At 46.7% G+C, this 22,049-nt stretch overlaps 1 long non-coding RNA gene across 3 annotated transcripts in view; it reads right to left on the bottom strand.

Moving 5' to 3' along the window:
- Positions 1-14,263, bottom strand: part of LOC137380430 (uncharacterized) — a 31,138-nt gene extending 16,875 nt beyond the window's left edge. The window contains exons 1-3 of one of the 3 annotated variants that reach the window (XR_010977023.1): positions 14,171-14,263; positions 13,453-13,497; positions 7,045-7,181 (exon numbers count right to left, since the gene is read on the bottom strand). This is a non-coding gene — a long non-coding RNA (uncharacterized lncRNA). The remainder of the gene's footprint in view (positions 1-7,044; positions 7,182-13,452; positions 13,498-14,170) is intronic. The other 2 variants (XR_010977024.1, XR_010977022.1) reach the window with 2 other exon arrangements.
- Between the last annotated feature and the right edge of the window lie 7,786 nt (positions 14,264-22,049).

The following is a 22,049-nucleotide window of genomic DNA, read 5'->3' on the forward strand; positions in this document are numbered from 1 at the left end:
TATTTCCAGCATTTTCTATTTTTATTTCAGGGCAATTAGGGATGGGCAAAAAATGCTGGCCTTGCCAGTGACGCCTATATTTCAAGAAGGAATAAAAAACGTATTTTGACTTGATAAACTATTCTGCAGAGGATGACAATTTAAATATTAATTTATACGATGCTCTAATCAGCTCCCACATTCATTAACAAAGAGCAGAAACACCTGGTCAGAGTCCGTACTTAAAGATAATCCAATCACTACTGCATTTAAGTCACATGGCGATTTATCAGCAGCCACTGTACAACAACCACAGGTTTGTGAAGTCTGGCGAGATGCACTGCACTGATCTCCTGTGCAGCAGAGTCAGTAGAATGTGTGGGAGCACGGCATTCAGAACTGGCAACCTGACAATTACAAGGAAAGAAAGACTTGCATTTCTATAGCACCTTTCACAACCTCGGGACATCACAGCCAATGAAGTACTTTTCAAATGTAGTCACTGTTGTAATGTAGAAAATGCAGCAGCCAATTTGTGCACGGCAAGATCCCACAAACAGCAAAGTGATAATGACCAGCTCCTCTGTTTTTGTGATGTTAATTGAGGGGTAAATATTGGCGAGGACACCAGGGAGAACTCCCCTGCTCTTCTTTAAAACAGTGCCATGGGATCTTATAGGTCCACCTGAGAGGGCAGGTGGGGTCTTGATTCAACGTCTCATCCAAAAGACAGCACCTCCAACAGCGTAGCATTCCCTCAGTACTGCACTGAAGTGGCACCCTAGATTTTTGTGTTCAAGTCTGAATGAGACTTGAACCCACAACTTTCTGACTCAGAGGTGAGTGCTACCAACAGAGGCACCGTTGACAATTACAACAAAGGCCTTCCTGTTCCTTATCTTAGTTCCTTCTCTTTATCTTATTGATTAACTAGTCATTTACTGCAAAGGCTATAGGCCCTGACAACATCCCAACTGTAGTACTGAAGACTTGTGTTCCAGAACTTGCCATGCCTCTAGCCAAGCTGCTCCAGTATAGCTACAACACTGGCACCTACCGACAATGTGGAAAATTGTCCAGGTATGTCCTGTTCACAAAACGTATGAGAAATCCAATCCAGCAAATTACTTCTCCATGAGTCTCCTCTCGATCATCAGCAAAAAGATGGAAGGTGTCATCGACAGTGCTATCAAGCGACACTTACACAGCAATAACCTACTCACTGATGCTCATTTTGGGTTCCTCCAGGGCCACTCAGCTCATGACCTCATTACAGCCTTGGTGCAAACATGGATAAAAGAGCTGAACTCAAGAGAGGGGGTGAGAGTGATTGCCCTTTACATCAAGGCAGCATTTGACTGAGTGTGGCATCAAGGAGCCCTGGCAAAATTGAAATCAATGGAAATCAGAGGGAAAGCTTTCCACTGTTTGTAGTTATACTGAGCACAAAGGAAGATTGTTGTGGTTGTTGGAGGCCAATCATCTCAGTCACAGGACATCACTGCAGGAGTTCCTCAGGGTAGTGTCCTAGGACCAACCATCTTCAGCTGCTTCATCAATGACCTTTCTTCCATTATAAAATCAGAATTTGGGATGTTCGCTGATGATTGCACAATGTTCAGTACCATTCACAACTACTCAGATCCTGAAGCAGCCCATGTCATTAAGCAGCAAGATCTGGACAACACTGAGGTTTGGGCTGATAAGTGGCAAGTAACATCCATGCCACACAAGGGCCAGGCAATGACCCTCTCCAACAACAGGGAGTCTAACCACCTCTCCTTGACAGTCAATGGCATTACCATCACTGAATCCCCAATTATCAACATCCTGAGGGTTACCATTGACCAGAAACAGAACTGGAGCAGCCACATAAATACTGTGGCTACAAACACCAGTCAGAGGCTGGGAATTCTAAGGCGCGTAACTCACCTTCTGACTCTCCAATACCTGTCCACCATCTACAAGGCACAAGTCAGGAGTGTGATGGAATATTCTCCACTTGCCTGTGGCTCCAACACTCAGTAAGCTTGGCACCATTTAGGACAAAGCAGCCCGCTTGATTGACACCCCATCCATCACCTTCAACATTTACTCCCTCCACCACTGGCACACACTGGCAGCAGTGTCTACCATCTACAAGATGCACTGCAGCAACTCACCAAGGCTCCATCAATAGCACCTTCCAAACCCACGACCTCTACCACCTAGAAAGACAAGGGTACCAGATGCATGGGAACATCACTACCTGCAAGTTTCCCTCCAAGTCACACACCATCCTGACTTGGAACTATATCGCCGTTCCTTCACTGTCGCTGGGTCAAAATCCTGGAACTCCTTTCCTAACAGCACTGTGGGTGTACCTACCCCACATGGACTGCAGTGGTTCAAGAAGGCAGCTCACCAACACCTTCTCAAGGGTAATCAGGGATGGGCAATAAATGCTGGCCTTGCCAGTGACGCCCACATCCCATGAAAGAATAAAAAAAGTTGTTAATAAGTTTCAACTGGCAACACACTTGTAAAGACTTCATCAAAACATGTGGTGGGTAATTGATCAACTGTTTCAACTAAACTACACGCAACTGTCAATCATACATCACTTCCAGTTCAGAGGGAACAGTCAGGGCACATCCTGTACTCGATGCTGGATATAGGGTTACAACAATGTTGATAGTGTCCACTATTTCTTTCCCCAGACTCCTGAAGGTGTTGACTCATCCGGAGATATTGTTCCATAAATTGTCTGATGCCTTTCGATGCCTCGTCCAAATGGCTATTCCTCTGGTGACCCTTGGCAGTAAGTGTCAGTGGGCTACACCAGGAATGTTCATACTGTGACCCATGAACCACCAGGCCCCAATCTTTACACGTGCCATGTCCCATTCACCCATCATTCCCTGTGCTCCCGGTCAAACAATGCCCCGATTTAAAAATTCTCATCCTTGTTTACAAATCCTTCCATGGCCTCGCCCCTCCTCTCCCCTATGTCCGGAACCTCCTCCAGCATCACAACCCTCCAAAATATCCGTGCTCCTCTAATTCTGGCCTTTTGAGCATCCCCGATTTCCATCAATCCATCATTGGTGGCTGTGCCTTCAGCTGCCTGGACTCTAAAAGCTCTGGAATTTCCTCCCTAAACCTCTCCACTTCTCTCTCCTCCTTTAAATTGCTCCTTAAAACCAGAAGACCAGCTAATCTGTTTTAGTGAAAGCAAAATACTGCGGATGCTGGAAATCTGAAATAAAAACAAGAAATGCTGGAACCACTCAGCAGGTCTGGCAGCATCTGTGAAAAGAGAAGCAGAGTTAACATTTCGGGTCAGTGACCCTTCTTCGGGTTCCAAAGAAGGGTCACTGACCCGAAACGTTAAGTCTGCTTCTCTTTTCACAGATGCTGCCAGACCTGCTGAGTGGTTCCAGCATTTCTTGTTTTTATATCTGTTTTAGTGATGTTGGTTGAGCAATAAATATTGGCCCCAGGACATGGAAAAGAACACATCCGACTGTTCTTCAAATAGTGCCTTTTACATCCACAGAGAGGGGAGACTGGACCTCAGTTTAACATCTCGCCAGAGAGACAGTGCAGCACTCCCTCAGTTTTGGACTGAAGTGTCAGCATAAATTTTGTGCTCAAATTGCAGGAGTTGGAACTTAAAACCCACAACATTCTGACTTAGAGGCAAGAGCACAACCATTGAACCATGACTGACATTACAGTCTTTCTTCCCATTCTTTATCCTTGCCTATCCATCATCTCTACTTTTCCATACTGCTATGCCTTTCCTTTCTTGTTCCTTTCACGTTGCAAATATCCTGTCCTACATACACAGAGCTGGAATTAGGACTCATCGCTCTGTGTCTGACTCAAACTTGTTCCTTCCCACCATCTCCTTACCTCCTTCAGTCTTCCCTCCATCCTTAAATCTGCAGCTTTAAAACTCAATGCAAATTGAGTGACTGCCCTTGACATCAAAGCAGTATTTGACCAAATATGGCATCAAGGAGCCCTAGCAAAACTGGTCAATGGAAATCGGGGGAAAACTCTCCGCTGGCTGGAGTCATACCTAGCGCAAAGGAAGATGGTTGTGGTTGTTGGAGGTCAATCATCTGAGCTCCAGGACATCACTGCAGGAGTTCCTCAGGGTAGTGTTTAGGCCCAACCATCTTCAGCTGCTTCATCAATGACCTTCCTTCAATCATAAGGTCAGAAGTGGGGATGTTCGCTGATGATTGCACAATTTTCAGCACCATTCGTGACTCCTCAAATACTGAAGCAGTCCGTGTAGAAATGCAGCAAGACCTGGACAATATCCAGGCTTGGGCTGATAAGTGGCAAATAACATTCGCGCCACACAAGTGCCAGGCAATGACCATCTCCAACAAATGAGAATTTAACCATCTCCCCTTGACATTCAATGGCAATACCATCACTAAATCCCCCACTATCAACATTTTAGGGGCTACCATTGTCCAGAAACTGAACTGGAGTAGCCATATAAATACCGTGGCGACAAGAGCAGGTCAGAGGCTAGGAATCCTGCAGTGAGTAATTCACCTCCTGACTCCCCAAAGCCTGTCCACTATCTACAAGGCACAAGTCAGGTGTGTGATGGAATACTCTCCACTTGCCTGGATGGGTGCAGCTCCAACAACACTCAAGAAGCTCGACACCATCCAGGAGAAAGCAGCCCGGTTGATTGGCACCCCATCCACAAACATTCACTCCCTCCACCACCGACGCAAAGTGGCAGCAGTGTGTACCATCTACAAGACGGTACACCCACAGTGCTGCTAAGAAGGGAGTTCCAGGATTTTGACCCTGCGACAGTGAAGGAATGGCGATATAGTGCAGCAAAGTACCAGAGCTCCTTCAACAGCACCTACCAAACCCGTGACCACTACCAACTAGAAGGACAAGGGCAGCAAATACATGGGAACATCACCACCTACAAGTTCCCCTCCAAACCTCACACAGCATCCTGACTTGGAACTATATCGCCATTCCTTCCACATGGACTGCAGTGGTTCAAGAAGGCAGCTCACCACCACCTTCTCAAGGGCAATTAGGGATGGGCAATAAATGCTGGCCTAGCCAGTGACACCCACATCCCACGAATGAATTTTTTTTTAAATTAAAGGGAAATAAGAGCAGAAAAACGCTAAAAACTCCAGACCAGGCCAATCAGCAGTCCTTGCAAAGGCTACACACTTCACACACCTCACCTCTTTACAGATGATGATCCACCTGCATGGTTTTTCTTATAAAATCTAACCCTTGCTTGATTTACTCTTTCCCTGCTCTAGTGTCCTGAACAGGTAAAATCTCTCTGCTGCCAATAGATCAGTATTTGCGCTCACTGGACATGTATCTGGCTGTAAGAGTTGATCCTCTAATGCGATTGTATTAATATAAAAGCACTTAAGCTTCTCCTGCAATGTATTTATTGCTCCTCTTTGAACCCTTTGATTTTATTTGCATTCCATCCTTCACTCCAAGCAACATTACTCCCTTCCTCCCTGTGCTTGGCGCGAACCATTAGCTGTTTATGTTTACCTGAAGCTTAATAATGTTAGAGCAGAGAAGGAGGCCATTCAGCACATCATGCCAGTGCTGGTTCTTTGAAAGAACTATCTAATTCGGTCCCACATCAAAGATTTCTCTCCATCGTCTTCTTCTTCTTCTTAGGCAGTCCCTCAGCACCAAGGAAGACTTGCTTCCACTTGGCTCAGTTAGTTCTAACATGGCTAATGATTTCCTCAGGGATACCTTGAGAGGTGACTCCCGAGATGAGCCAATTAGCCTCTTTCTGTGCCGTAAACTTTCTATGATTTTATATGGAAATTGGTCTATGCTTTCAGGTCTCACTGTGGATCCTGATCGGGGGGTGATGATTGCTGTGGGAGTGGGTTGGAAGAGGATCTTAGTTTTCTGAATGTTTAAAGTAAGGCCCATCCTCTTGTATGCTTCAGTGAAGGAGTCAATGATGACTTGGAGCTCAGTCCCTGAGTGAGGACACACACAAGCATCGTCTGTGTACTGAAGCTCAATGACTGAAGTTGGAGTGACCTTTGTTTTGGAGCCGAGGCGACGGAGGTTGAATAATTTCGCGTCCATCCCGTAGGTCATCTCCACTCCAGAGGTGAGGTGCAAAATTGCGGTGAGGAATATTCTCCCATAACCCTGCAATCTATTCCTCTTCAAGTACATGTCCAATTGTTTTCTTGAAAGTTCCTACAAAAGGCTTTGTTCTCCCTCTGGAACATCTAATCCAAATAAAGCTCAATTGCTGCTTTCATGCAATGTAGTCAAGAGTGTAACTCTCCATCGGTTAATATGTGCTAAGGGCTGGAGCTGCCCACAAAGCCACTGGGACCTGAATCCTTATAGCAACTAAGTTTGATGAAGGGCTAAAGGGTTTCTGTGGTAATTTGAGGAGGAGCCTAAATTCATTCAGAGTAAACTGTACAAGGATAACGAACATACAAAAACAATGGAGGGGAAAAGGCCATCAAGCCTGCTCCACAGTCACAATATCTGAAGCATTGTGCCTGACCCCACCAGCAGCCCTGCAATCTCCCCGGGAGAAGTAAAAACAAACTCAGATGGAAGCCCAAAGCCAAATAAGGAGAAAAAAAATCAATAAAGTTCCTTCCCATAGCCAATTGGAACTTTCAAATCCCTCCATAGCCTCATTCCCACCCCTCCCCTATTTCTGGAACCCCCTCCAGCCCTACCACCCTCCCAGATCTCTGGTCTCCTCTAATTCTGGCCTCTTGAGCATCCCCAATTTTAGTTGCTCCACCATGGGCAGCCATGCCTTCAGCTGCCTGGGCCCTAAGCTCTGGAATTCCCTCCCTAAACCTCTCCACCTCTCCCTCCTTCTTTAAGACACTCCTTAAAACCTACCTTTTTGACCAAGCTTTCAGTCACCTGTCTTAATATCCCCTTATGTGGTTTGGGTGTCAGATTTATGTTTGATAATGCTCCTGTGAAGCGCCTGGAAATGGTTTACTCGGCTAAAGGCACTATATAAATGCAAGTTGTTGTTGTTGCTTGTATTACCTGGTATTTTCCCAAACTTTGATAGGCTGTAATCTCCTTTCCAGCTATGGATTGGCCAGCTCCCTTCCGGATGTACCCCCCCAGTACATCAAAAAACTCACTGCATGAGCCCGCAACTTGTTCCATAGGCCGACCTCCTGCAGGGAAAAGAACATCCAACATGTAACCTGGTTCTTTCCCTGACCTTTGGTCCCAGGCAGCTGAAGGCACAACTGCCAATTGTGGAACGATTAAAATCGGAGATGGGCAAGAGGCCGGAATTAGAGGAAATCAGAGATCTCGTAGGGCTGTAGGAGGTTATATTGGTGCAGGTGTTCCCAACTCTGGTTGGACAAATTCCTGGAAGCTTTATCACCTGACATTAGGACAGTAACTGGATATCAAAGTAATTCTCAAAGCGTGTGAAAGGCCCTGAGATATTTCGGTGGAGATGTGATAAGGCACTAGGTAAATGCAAGTCTGTCCTGTGTGGGTCCGTTGATGAGTGTAGACTCATTTTTCCCATCTCCCTATGGGGTAAGCCAATTTGATGACACCATTGGAAAGTGAACACTGAAGGGCAATAACACAAACTAGAGCAGCAGACAGAAGCATAGAAATCTTTTAGCAACTGTATTAGGCTCTGATAGGTTTAGTGTGGTTCAACTAGTAGCACTCTCACCTTGTTGGCAGAAGTTTGTGGGTTCAAGCCCCACTCCAGAGACTTGAGCACATAATCCAAGCTGACGCTCCCAGTCTAGTGATTAGTTGGAGAGGTGTTGCTATTGCTCTACCAATCAGAGTTCACTTACCAACCAATCAGAACTCTCTTCTCATACTGTATAAAGTTATTGTTTTCCCTTACATTGGTATTCTTTCGGATTGTCCTGATGAGTGCAAGATGAAAAGCTTCAACAACATGTCTCTATTTTCAGCAATACTGAAGAGAAAATTGTTGGAGGTGAAGAGATCCACTGCTTTAGGGTCTTTTGGTGGCAATAATTTCAGTTATGAAGATAGATTGGAGAAGTTAGGGCTGTTTTCCTTAGAGAAGAGAAGGCTAAGAGGTGATTTGATAGAAGTATTCAAAATCAAGAGGGTCTGGATAGAGAGAAACTGTTTCCACTTGTGAAAGGATTGAGAATGAGAGGGCACAGATTTAAAGTATTTGGTAAGAGAAGCAAAAGTGACATGAGGAAAAACCTCTTAAGCAGCGAGTGGTTAAGGTCTGGAATGTGCTGCCTGAGAACGTGGTGGAGGCAGGTTCAAATGAAGCATTCAAAAGGGAATTAGACAGGTATATGAAAAGGAAGAATGTGCAAGATTATAGGGAAAAGGTTGGGGAATGGAACTGAGGGAGCTGCTCTTTCAGAGAGCTAGTGCCAGACACGATGAGCTGAATGGCCTCCTTCTGTGCTGTAACGATGCTATGATTCTGTGCAATGTCAATGGGGCAGTAGTGAGGGAGTGCTACGCTGTTGGAGGCACAGTCTTGCAGATGAGACATTAAACTGAGGCCCTGTCTGCAGTTCATGTGGATGTAAAAGTTCCCATGGCATTATTTGATAAAAAGCAGGGACGTTCTCCCTGGTGTCCTGGGCCAACGTTTATCCCTCAACCAACATCACTTAAAAACAGATTATCTGGACATCTATCTCATTTACTGTGGATAAATTAGCTGCACCATTTTCCAATGTATCAAAAAGTAACTCACAGGCTGTGGTGCCCTTCAGGACATCCTGAGAATGAGAAAGGCTCTATAAAATGAAAATTCTTCCTTTATTACAGAATAAATCTAATGATTTATGATGAATGAAAGCAGCAGCTTTTTCGGGAGCAGCGTGTGAGCGAGTGAGCAGCTGGGAAAGTCCGTTTGAAAGTAAATTTAATTTCCTTTTGTTTTTCGGCGGAGGCTAGGGGGCTGCTGGGTAAGTAAAACACTATATATTTGGGCGGTTTAAAATAACTTTCCTTTCAGTGCAGCAGCTTTTTCGGGAGCAGCGTGTGAGCGAGTGAGCAGCTGGGAAAGTCCGTTTGAAAGTAAATTTAATTTCCTTTTGTTTTTCGGCGGAGGCCAGGGGGCTGCTGGGTAAGTAAAACACTATATATTTGGGCGGTTTCTGAACCCGAGACACCACACTTGTAGTGTCTCCCATCCGCCCTCCTCCTCTAACCAAAAAAAAGGACTCGGTGGGGTGTTTATAAGGTAAGGCTTTTTCGATTTCTCTGGTTTTATTGTGATTGGTAAAAACTTTTCGTTCCTTTTTCATTTAACTAAGTTTAAACTTAAGATTAAAAATGGCAGGAGATCTCAGACCCGTATCATGCTCCTCTTGCTCAATGTGGGAGCTCAGGGACATGGCTGATGACCCTGACTCCTTCACGTGCAGGAAGTGTGTCCAGCTGCAGCTCTTGTTAGACCGCATGACGGCTCTCGAGCTGCGGATGGACTCACTTTGGAGCATGCGCGATGCTGAGGAGGTCGTGGATAGCACGTTTAGTGAATTGGTCACACCGCAGATTAGGATTGCTGAGGGAGAAAGGGAATGGGTGACCAAAAGGCAGAGAAAGAGCAGGAAGGCAGCGCAGGAGTCCCCTGCGGTCATCTCCCTCCAAAACAAGTATACCGTTTTGGATACTGTTGAGGGAGATGGCTCACCAGGGGAAGGCAGCAGTAGCCAGGTCCATGGCACCGTGGCTGGCTCTGCTGTTCCGAAGGGCGGGAAAAAGAGTGGAAGGGCTATAGTCGTAGGGGATTCGATTGTAAGGGGAGTAGATAGGCGGTTCTGTGGTCGAAAACGAGGCTCCCGAATGGTATGTTGCCTCCCAGGTGCACGGGTCAGGGACGTCTCAGATCGGCTGCAGAACATTCTAAAGGGGGAGGGTGAACAGCCAGTTGTCATTGTGCACATAGGCACTAATGATATAGGTAAAAAACGGGATGAGGTCCTACAAGCAGAGTTTAGGGAGTTAGGAGCCAAGTTAAAAAGTAGGACCTCAAAGGTAGTAATCTCAGGATTACTACCAGTGCCACGTGATAGTCAGAGTAAAAATGAAAGAATAGTCAGGATGAATGCGTGGCTTGAGAGATGGTGCAGGAAGGAGGGGTTCAGATTTTTGGGACATTGGGACCGGTTCTGGGAGAGGTGGGACTATTACAAATTGGACGGTCTACACCTGGGCCGGACTGGAACCAATGTCCTTGGAGGTGCTTTTGCTAACGCTGTTGGGGAGGGTTTAAACTAATGTGGCAGGGGGATGGGAACCAATTGAGGTCAGTTGACAGTAAGGAGGTAGTAACAAAAGCCTGTAAGGAACTAGATAATGAAGTCAGTGTGACTAAGGGGAAGAGCAGGCAGGGAGCAGATGATGAATATAAAGGGACTGGTGGTCTGAGGTGCATTTGTTTTAATGCAAGAAGTGTAGTAGGTAAGGCAGATGAACTTAGGGCTTGGATTAGTACCTGGGAGTATGATGTTATTGCTATTACTGAGACTTGGTTGAGGGAAGGGCATGATTGGCAACTAAATATCCCAGGATATCGATGCTTCAGGCGGGATAGAGAGGGAGGTAAAAGGGGTGGAGGAGTTGCATTACTGGTCAAAGAGGATATCACAGCTGTGCTGAAGGAGGGCACTATGGAGGACTCGAGTAGTGAGGCAATATGGACAGAACTCAGAAATAGGAAGGGTGCGGTAACAATGTTGGGGCTGTACTACAGGCCTCCCAACAGCGAGCGTGAGATAGAGGTACAAATATTTAAACAGATTATGGAAAGATGTAGGAGCAACAGGGTGGTGGTGATAGGAGATTTTAATTTTCCCAACATTGACTGGGATTCGCTTAGTGTTAGAGGTCCAGATGGAGCAGAATTTGTAAGGAGCATCCAGGAGGGTTTTCTAGAACAGTATGTAAATAGTCCAACTCGGGAAGGGGCCATACTGGACCTGGTGTTGGGGAATGAGCCCGGCCAGGTTGTTGAAGTTTCAGTAGGGGACTACTTTGGGAATAGTGATCACAATTCCGTAAGCTTTAAAATACTCATGGACAAAGACGAGAGTGGTCCAAAAGGGAGAGTGCTAAATTGGGGGAAGGCCAACTACACCAAAATTCGGCAGGAGCTGGGAAATGTAGATTGGGAGCAGCTGCTTGAAGGTAAATCCACATGTGATATGTGGGAGGCTTTTAAAGAGAGGTTGATTAGCGTGCAGGAGAGACATGTTCCTGTGAAAATGAGGGATAGAAATGGCAAGATTAGGGAACCATGGATGACAGGTGAAATTGTGAGACTAGCTAAGAGGAAAAAGGAAGCATACATAAGGTCTAGGCGGCTGATGAAAGACGAAGCTTTGAAAGAATATCGGGAATGTAGGACCAATCTGAAACGAGGAATTAAGAGGGCTAAAAGGGGTCATGAAATATCTTTAGCAAACAGGGTTAAGGAAAATCCCAAAGCCTTTTATTCATATATAAGGAGAAAGAGGGTAACTAGAGAAAGGATTGGCCCACTGAAGGACAAAGGAGGAATGTTATGCTTGGACTCAGAGAAAATGGGTGAGATTCTAAACGAGTACTTTGCATCGGTATTCACCGAGGAGAGGGACATGACGGATGTTGAGGTTAGGAACAGATGTTTGATTACTCTAGGTCAAGTCGGCATAAGGAGGGAGGAAGTGTTGGGTATTCTAAAGGGCTTTAAGGTGGACAAGTCCCCAGGTCCGGATGGGATCTATCCCAGGTTACTGAGGGAAGCGAGAGAGGAAATAGCTGGGGCCTTAACAGATATCTTTGCAGCATCCTTAAACACGGGTGAGGTCCCGGAGGACTGGAGAATTGCTAATGTTGTCCCCTTGTTTAAGAAGGGTAGCAGGGATAATCCAGGTAATTATAGACCGGTGAGCCTGACGTCAGTGGTAGGGAAGCTGCTGGAGAAGATACTGAGGGATAGGATCTATTCCCATTTGGAAGAAAATGGGCTCATCAGTGATAGGCAACATGGTTTTGTGCAGGGAAGGTCATGTCTTACCAACTTAATAGAATTCTTTGAGGAAGTGACAAAGTTGATTGATGAGGGAAGGGCTGTCGATGTCATATACATGGACTTCAGTAAGGCGTTTGATAAGGTTCCCCATGGCAGGCTGATGGAGAAAGTGAAGGCGCTTGGGGTCCAAGGTGTACTAGCTAGATGGATAAAGAACTGGCTGGGCAACAGGAGACAGAGAGTAGCAGTAGAAGGGAGTTTCTCAAAATGGAGACGTGTGACCAGTGGTGTTCCACAGGGATCCGTGCTGGGACCACTGTTGTTTGTGATATACATTAATGATTTGGAGGAAAGTATAGGTGGACTGATTAGCAAATTTGCAGACGACACTAAGATTGGTGGAGTAGCAGATAGTGAAGGGGACTGTCAGAGAATACAGCAGAATATCGATAGATTGGAGAGTTGGGCAGAGAAATGGCAGATGGAGTTCAATCAGGGCAAATGCGAGGTGATGCATTTTGGAAGATCCAATTCAAGAGTGAACTATACAGTAAATGGACAAGTCCTGGGGAAAATTGATGTCCAGAGAGATTTGGGTGTTCAGGTCCACTGTTCCCTGAAGGTGGCAACGCAGGTCAATAGAGTGGTCAAGAAGGCATACGGCATGCTTTCCTTCATCGGACGGGGCATTGAGTACAAGAGTTGGCAGGTCATGTTACAGTTGTATAGGACTTTGGTTCGGCCACATTTGGAATACTGCGTACAGTTCTGGTCGCCACATTATCAAAAGGATGTGGATGCTTTGGAGAGGGTGCAGAGGAGGTTCACCAGGATGTTGCCTGGTATGGAGGGCGCTAGCTATGAAGAGAGGTTGAGCAGATTAGGATTATTTTCATTAGAAAGACGGAGGTTGAGGGGGGACCTGATTGAGGTGTACAAAATCATGAGAGGTATAGACAGGGTGGATAGCAAGAGGCTTTTTCCCAGAGTGGGGGTTTCAATTACTAGACGACACGAGTTCAAAGTGAAAGGGGAAAAGTTTAGGGGGGATATGCGTGGAAAGTTCTTTACGCAGAGGGTGGTGGGTGCCTGGAACGCATTGCCAGCGGAGGTGGTAGATGCGGGCACGATGGAGTCTTTTAAGATGTATCTAGACAGATACATGAATGGGCAGGAAGCAAAGAGATACAGAACCTTAGAAAATAGGCGACATGTTTAGAGAGAGGATCTGGATCGGCGCAGGCTTGGAGGGCCGAAGGGCCTGTTCCTGTGCTGTAATTATCTTTGTTCTTATCTTTGTTCTTTGTTATATCTTGGAGTCTTCACCATTCCCCCAGAGAACAATCCTCCTTTTGGCATATTGTTTATTGAATGTAATATCAGATTTTCTACTGGGTTCCTATGTTGGATTTAGTGGAATTATCGATAATCTCTGTAACTTCATTCACCTTATTCTTTATCTGCTCACTTCATCTCCAGGATTTTGAAACAGCCTGCAATTATGATAAAAAAATCAATTCCTTGTGCTTTCTCTAGCTTGCACACTTCCCCATTTATCTGCTGACCTTCGGTTGGTACAGCACTAGACCATTATTAACGTGCCCTTATTAATCATTTCTATCCAAAGTTCTTCTGCTATCTCCCTGTTGTTGTTATTTTCAGCCTTTCAGTACCTGTTATATCATCCTTTATTGCCACTCCTCTGCCAAGCTCAGTAACAAATGAGCATTGAACATCTGAGAAGGTTCAGGGTCAAATCGGATACTGAGTCTGCAAAAAATCTGGTTCAGGCTGAGACAGTGGTCAAGGAGGGGGATGTAATTGCTCGTCAGAGAACAGAATGGGGACCGAAGACAATGTTTTCCTAATGTTTAATTGGAGGAAATTGGGGCTCATCCAAGACTGGAAGTCAGACAAACTTTAAGTGATGTCTTTAAAGACATTTGATTTGAAAGGCACTACACAACTAAAACAACTTTTACACTTTGTTGATAGCAACACTGGTGATCTAAATTGAACAAGAAGCAATTGAGAGTCAAACACATTTGTTCAGGTGTGTTTGTTCAAACCGTAATGTTATAATCTATTGGACGAAAATGACACGATCGGATTTCATACTGATTATTTAAAATAAATGAATGAATGCATTATATATATTGTTCTTACATATTAAAGTCCTCCATCTTTCCCTTTGAACTTATCCTGATGCTGAGGCAGAGAATGGGGACGACCCCAGGGATTTTCCTTGGGTCGCACGCAGTTCATCCGGGAATTTGTGAGCAGGAAACGGCTGCGAACAATGGCGAGCTCTTTCCCAGCATCCCTAGCGACAGGGAAACTGCCCTATCCCGGAATTCCGCGCATGCGCACTCTGGCGCCAAGCTGCAGGCCAGATTTACCTTCCCCCAATGGTTGGAGCTTTTTGTATTTTATTAAAATTAAACAGTTCTCATTTCAAATATACAATCTTTATTTTTATTTATGTGGAGAGTTTTCCTTAGCAGCAATGAGTAACGTGAATCAAAGTGCTGGATATTCCTGGGTTACCATGACTCATGGCCCTCCTGCCTTGGGCGCTATGGCGTTGGAAGGATGAATGAGAACGGGCAGAAACTGCTTGAGTTGTGTACCTATCATAACCTCTGCATCACCAACTCGTTCTTTCACACTAAACCCTGTCACCAGGTTTCATGGAGGCACCCAAGATCACGTCGTTGGCACCAGCTAGACCTCATTGTCACAAGGCGAGCCGCCTTAAACAGTGTTCAAATCACACGCAGCTTCCACAGTGCGGACTGCGACACCGACCACTCCCTGGTGTGCAGCAAGGTTAGACTCAGACCAAAGAAGTTGCATCATTCCAAGCAGAAGGGCCACCCGCGCATCAACACGAGCAGAATTTCTCACCCACAGCTGTTACAAAAATTTCTAAATTCACTTGTAACAGCCCTTCAAAACACTCCCACAGGGGATGCTGAGACCAAGTGGGCCCACATCAGAGACGCCATCTATGAGTCAGCTTTGACCACCTACGGCAAAAGTGCGAAGAGAAATGCAGACTGGTTTCAATCTCATAATGAAGAGCTGGAACCTGTCATAGCCGCTAAGCGCATTGCACTTTTGAACTACAAGAAAGCCCCCAGCGATTTAACATCCGCAGCACTTAAAGCAGCCAGAAGTACTGCACAAAGAACAGCTAGGCGTTGCGCAAACGACTACTGGCAACACCTATGCAGTCATATTCAGCTGGCCTCAGACACTGGAAACATCAGAGGAATGTATGATGGCATGAAGAGAGCTCTTGGGCCAACCATCAAGAAGATCACCCCCCTCAAATCTAAATCGGGGGACATAATCACTGACCAACGCAAACAGATGGACCGCTGGGTTGAGCACTACCTAGAACTGTACTCCAGGGAGAATGCTGTCACTGAGACTGCCCTCAATGCAGCCCAGCCTCTACCAGTCATGGATGAGCTGGACATACAGCCAACCAAATCGGAACTCAGTGATGCCATTGATTCCCTAGCCAGCGGAAAAGCCCCTGGGAAGGACAGCATTACCCCTGAAATAATCAAGAGTGCCAAGCCTGCTATACTCTCAGCACTACATGAACTGCTATGCCTGTGCTGGGACGAGGGAGCAGTACCCCAGGACATGCGCGATGCCAACATCATCACCCTCTATAAAAACAAAGGTGACCGCGGTGACTGCAACAACTACCGTGGAATCTCCCTGCTCAGCATAGTGGGGAAAGTCTTTGCTCGAGTCGCTCTGAACAGGCTCCAGAAGCTGGCCGAGCGCGTCTACCCTGAGGCACAGTGTGGCTTTCGTGCAGAGAGATCGACTATTGACATGCTGTTCTCCCTTCGTCAGATACAGGAGAAATGCCGTGAACAACAGATGCCCCTCTACATTGCTTTCATTGATCTCACCAAAGCCTTTGACCTCGTCAGCAGACGTGGTCTCTTCAGACTACTAGAAAAGATCGGATGTCCACCAAAGCTACTAAGTATCATCACCTCATTCCATGACAATATGAAAGGCACAATTCAACATGGTGGCTCCTCATCAGAGCCCTTTCCTATCCTGAGTGGTGTGAAACAGGGCTGTGTTCTCGCACCCACACTTTTTGGGATTTTCTTCTCCCTGCTGCTTTCACATGCGTTCAAATCCTCTGAAGAAGGAATTTTCCTCCACACAAGATCAGGGGGCAGGTTGTTCAACCTTGCCCATCTAAGAGCGAAGTCCAAAGTACGGAAAGTCCTCATCAGAGAACTCCTCTTTGCTGACGATGCTGCTTTAACATCTCACACTGAAGAATGCCTGCAGAGTCTCATCGACAGGTTTGCGTCTGCCTGCAATGAATTTGGCCTAACCATCAGCCTCAAGAAAACGAACATCATGGGGCAGGATGTCAGAAATGCTCCATCCATCAATATTGGCGACCACGCTCTGGAAGTGGTTCAAGAGTTCACCTACCTAGGCTCAACTATCACCAGTAACCTGTCTCTAGATGCAGAAATCAACAAGCGCATGGGTAAGGCTTCCACTGCTATGTGCAGACTGGCCAAGAGAGTGTGGGAAAATGGCGCACTGACACGGAACACAAAAGTCCGAGTGTATCAGGCCTGTGTCCTCAGTACCTTGCTCTACGGCAGCGAGGCCTGGACAACGTATGCCAGCCAAGAGCGACGTCTCAATTCATTCCATCTTCGCTGCCTTCGGAGAATACTTGGCATCAGGTGGCAGGACTATATCTCCAACACAGAAGTCCTTGAAGCGGCCAACACCCCCAGCTTATACACACTACTGAGTCAGCGGCGCTTGAGATGGCTTGGCCATGTGAGCCGCATGGAAGATGGCAGGATCCCCAAAGACACATTGTACAGCGAGCTCGCCACTGGTATCAGACCCACCGGCCGTCCATGTCTCCGTTATAAAGACGTCTGCAAACGTGACATGAAATCGTGTGACATTGATCACAAGTCGTGGGAGTCAGTTGCCAGCATTCGCCAGAGCTGGCGGGCAGCCATAAAGACAGGGCTAAATTGTGGCGAGTCGAAGAGACTTAGTAGTTGGCAGGAAAAAAGACAGAGGCGCAAGGGGAGAGCCAACTGTGCAACAGCCCCAACAAACAAATTTCTCTGCAGCACCTGTGGAAGAGCCTGTCACTCCAGAATTGGCCTTTATAGCCACTCCAGGCGCTGCTTCACAAACCACTGACCACCTCCAGGCGCGTATCCATTGTCTCTCGAGATAAGGAGGCCCAAAAGAAAAGAAACTGACTCTCAACAACCTCACAGAAAATATCACCAGCATTACAATTTTAAAATGTAACACCTCTGCATTATTTTTTGATCTATAAGCATAACCTTGGTCTATGACTCTATAACCCTTTGTTAAAAGCTCACCGTCACAGTACTACATTACAAAGAAAGATTTGCATGTCTATCCTGCCTTTCATAATCTCAGGACATCCCAAAGCACTTCACAGACATTAAAGTACTTTTTGAAAAGTAGTCATTGTTGTCATGTGGGAAACCCGCCAGCCAATTTGCACACAGCAAGCTCCCATAAACAGCAATGTGATAATGACCAGATAATCTGTTTGATGTTGGTTGAGTAATAAATATTGGCCAGGACACTGAGGAGAACACCACTGCCCTTCATTGAATTAGTGGCTGTGGGAACGTGTATGTGTATCTTAGAGGGCAGACAGGACCTTGGTTTAACATCTGATCTGAAAATTGGCAACTCCAACGGTGCAGCACTCCCTCAGTACTGACCCTCTGACAGTGCAGTGCTCCCTAAGTATTGTCCCTCCGACCATGCAGCTCTCCCTCAGTACTGACCCTCTGACAGTGTAGCACTCCCTCAGTACTGACCCTTTGACAGTGCAGCACTCCCTCAGTACTGCCCCTCTGACAGTGTGGCACTCCCTCAGTACTGCTCCTCTGACAGTGCAGCACTCCCTCAGTATTGCCCCTCCAACAGTGCAGCACACCATCAGTACTGCCCCTCTGACAGTGCAGCACTCCCTCAGTACTGCCCCTCTGACAGTGCAGCACTCCCTCAGTACTGCTCCTCCAACAGTGGAGCACTCCCTCAGTACTGTAGCGGGAATGTCAGCCAGGATTTTGCTGCACTGTCGGAGGGTCAGTACTGAGGGAGTGCTGCACTGTCGGAGGGTCAGTACTGAGGGAGCTCTGCACTGTCGGAGGGTCATTACTGAGGGAGTGCTGCACTGTCGGAGGGTCAGTACTGAGGGAGTGCTGCACTGTCAGAGGGTCAGTACTGAGGGAGTGCTGCACTGTCAGAGGGTCAGTACTGAGGGAGTGCTACACTGTCACAGAGTCAGTATTGAGGGAGTGCTGCACTGGCAGAGGGTCAGTGCTGAGGGAGTGCTGCACTGTCGGAGGGTTAGTATGGAGGGAGTGCTGCACTGTCACAGAGTCAGTACTGAGGGAGTGCTGCACTGGCAGAGGGTCAGTACTGAGGGAGTGCTGCTGATCCCACGACCTTCCAATTCAGTGGTGAGAGTGCCACCTACAATGTGTACAATTTGACAATGTCATTGCAGAATCATCGGAAAGGAAGCAGACATTGGTGTTTGAATGTAAACCGTACAGTGTGTAGTACGGGGCTGAGGAGCAGCTGGAATTTAACTCACAAATTTGCCTTAAATTAATTTCTGGAACGTAGAAACTCTGCCGTTGGATTCATGGTCTGTCAGGATTGTAAGCAGAATATGGTGATCTGCAGAGAATCCAGGACTTGCCTTAGGAAGTGGTTTCCATGGCAATTGCTGCAAGTACATAATACAACAAAATGTGTGGACACCAAATTGGGGAGGAGTAGTTAATACAGAGGAAGACAATGACAACATACAGGAAGACATTAATAAAGCTGCAGAATGGGTGTGTAATTGGCAAATGCACTTCAATATCGATAAGTGTGAAATATTACAGTTGGTAAGAAAATTAAGGAGGCCATATACACCTTGGAAAATAATGTCTAAATGGGTTTGAGGACCAAAAGGATTTGTTTAGGAGTGATACAGGGCTATGGGGAGAGAGCGGAGCAGTGAGATTATTTTGGGATTGATAGTGTTATGGGGAGAGAACGGGGCTGTGGGATTAGTTTGAGATTGATACAGGGCTACAGGGAGACAGCAGGGAAGTGGGATTAGTTTGGGGATTGATAGTGTTATGGGGAGAGAGCAGGGCTGTAGGATTAGTTTGGGATTGATATAGGGTTATGGGGAGAGAGCAGGGCTGTGGGATTAGTTTGGGGATTGATATAGGGTTATGGGGAGAGAGCAGGGCTGTGGGATTAGTTTGGGGATTGATACAGGGTTATGGGGAGAGAGCAGGGCTGTGGGATTAGTTTGGGATTGATACAGGGCTATGGAGAGAGAGTGGGGCAGTGGGATTAGTTTGGGATTGATAAAGGACTATGGAGAGAGAGCAGGGCAGTGGGATTAGTTTGGGGATTGATACAGGGCTACAGGGAGACAGCAGGGAAGTGGGATTAGTTTGGGGATTGAAACAGGGCTATGGGGAGAGAGCAGGGCTGTGGGATTAGTTTGGGGATTGATACAGGGCTACAGGGAGACAGCAGGGAAGTGGGATTAGTTTGGGGATTGAAACAGGGCTATGGGGAGAGAGCAGGGCTGTAGGATTAGTTTGGGGATTGATATAGGGTTATGGGGAGAGAGCAGGGCTGTGGGATTAGTTTGGGGATTGATACAGGGTTATGGGGAGAGAGCAGGGCTGTGGGATTAGTTTGGGGATTGATACAGGGTTATGGGGAGAGAGCAGGGCTGTGGGATTAGTTTGGGGATTGATACAGGGCTACAGGGAGACAGCAGGGAAGTGGGATTAGTTTGGGGATTGATATAGGGTTATGGGGAGAAAGCAGGGCTGTGGGATTAGTTTGGGGATTGATACAGGGTTATGGGGAGAGAGCAGGGCTGTGGGATTAGTTTGGGGATTGATACAGGGTTATGGGGAGAGAGCAGGGCTGTGGGATTAGTTTGGGGATTGATACAGGGTTATGGGGAGAGAGCAGGGCTGTGGGATTAGTTTGGGGATTGATACAGGGCTACAGGGAGACAGCAGGGAAGTGGGATTAGTTTGGGATTGATACAGGGTTATGGGGAGAGAGCAGGGCTGTGGGATTAGTTTGGGGATTGATACAGGGTTATGGGGAGAGAGCAGGGCTGTGGGATTAGTTTGGGGATTGATACAGGGTTATGGGGAGAGAGCAGGGCTGTGGGATTAGTTTGGGGATTGATAGTGTTATGGGGAGAGAGCAGGGCTGTGGGATTAGTTTGGGATTGATACAGGGTTATGGGGAGAGAGCAGGGCTGTGGGATTAGTTTGGGGATTGATAGTGTTATGGGGAGAGAGCAGGGCTGTGGGATTAGTTTGGGATTGATATAGGGTTATGGGGAGAGAGTGGAACCCGTAAGCCTTGGCAGCCTACCTAGGAGACAGAAAACTCTGATTTTAAACAAATGATAAAGTCTTTGTCAGCCGACAGTGCAGAAGAACACAGACAGTGTCAACGGACTAGGTGGCAATGTAGAAAGGGCAGGTGAGGCTCCCCAGCTTGTTTAGCAGCTCATCTAGGAGAAGGATAACTCCAAAATTAAAACATGCATCCTTTCCACTACAGCGCTTGTGGCAGAAGTTGCACCAAGCAACATTAGCTGCCTTGGATGAGAGAGTGAGAGCAGCTCTGCACAAAACTCACCCACTTGAATATTATCAATATGCAGGTTGTTCAGCAATCATCGATCAACATATCAGACAAGCATGCCCTGTGGCGATGGGGACAGGTAGAGGATGCTACTAGCAGTCTTCAGTTAAAATCCTGCACAAATGAACATACGAATTAGCTGACACTTCACTCACTCCACCCACATCCTGTTCCCTGCTTCTTTCCCTGGAAAAGACACTCAGCCAAATCATTTACAGTGACACTTGTAAACTCCTAATTGTCGAGCCTTTGGTCCTCCATTTGCCTCGATGCTTCTGATCTACTCAATCAATCACAACTTCTGCTCCACCTTTTTGATGCTTTTGGCCCTGGGAACATCTCCTATACTCTCCCATCCCAGTCGTTGCTGGTGTGGCCTCAATCTTCATTTCCTCGGTGACTTTGAGTTTCCAGCTCCATCTCCTCACCATCTCCATGTCTAATGCCACCTGACTCCACCCTGCCTCAGCTTGTCTCCTGTTGAAACCCTCGTCCGTTGCCTTAGTCACCTCCGGACTCAACTATTCCAGTGCTCTCCTGGCCGGCCTCCCACCTTCCACCCTCTGTAAACTTCAGCTCATCCAAAACTCTGCTGCCTGTATCCTAACGCACCAAGTTCCATTCACCCCTCACCCCTGTACTCGCTGACATATTGGCTCCCAGTCCAGCAACACCTCGATTTTAAAATTCCCATTCTTGTGTCAAATACCTCCATTGCCCCTTCCTATCTCTGTAACCTCCTCCATCCCCACAACCTCCCTGACCCACCCTGAATTAGTCTCAGCCATCCCTCAGCATGCGCTCCCTCACCTCTGAGTCCGAAGGTCATGGTTCAAGTCCCACTCCAGAGACTTGAGCAGGTAAGTCAGGCTGACACTCCCAGTGTGGTACTGAGGGAGTGCTTCACATGAACATATGAATTAAGAGCAGGAGTAGGCCACTCGGCCCCTCGAGCCTGCACCGCTATTCAATAAGATCATTGCTGATCTGATTGTAACCTCGACTCCACATTCCCACCTACCCCCGATAACCTTTCACCCCCTTGCTTATCAAGAATCTATCTACCTCTGCCTTAAAAAGATTTAAAGACTCTGCTTCTACTGCCTTTTGAGGAAGAGAATTCCAAAGACTCACGACCCTCTGACAGAAATAATTTCTCCTCATCTCTGTCTTAAATGGACAACCCCTTATTTTTAAATAGCGACCCCTAGTTCTAGATTCTCCCACAAGAGGAAACATCCTTTCCACATCCACCCTGTCAAGACCCCTCAGGATCTTA

This window comes from Heterodontus francisci, chromosome 19 (assembly GCF_036365525.1).
Source record: "Heterodontus francisci isolate sHetFra1 chromosome 19, sHetFra1.hap1, whole genome shotgun sequence".
Taxonomy (NCBI): domain Eukaryota; kingdom Metazoa; phylum Chordata; class Chondrichthyes; order Heterodontiformes; family Heterodontidae; genus Heterodontus; species Heterodontus francisci.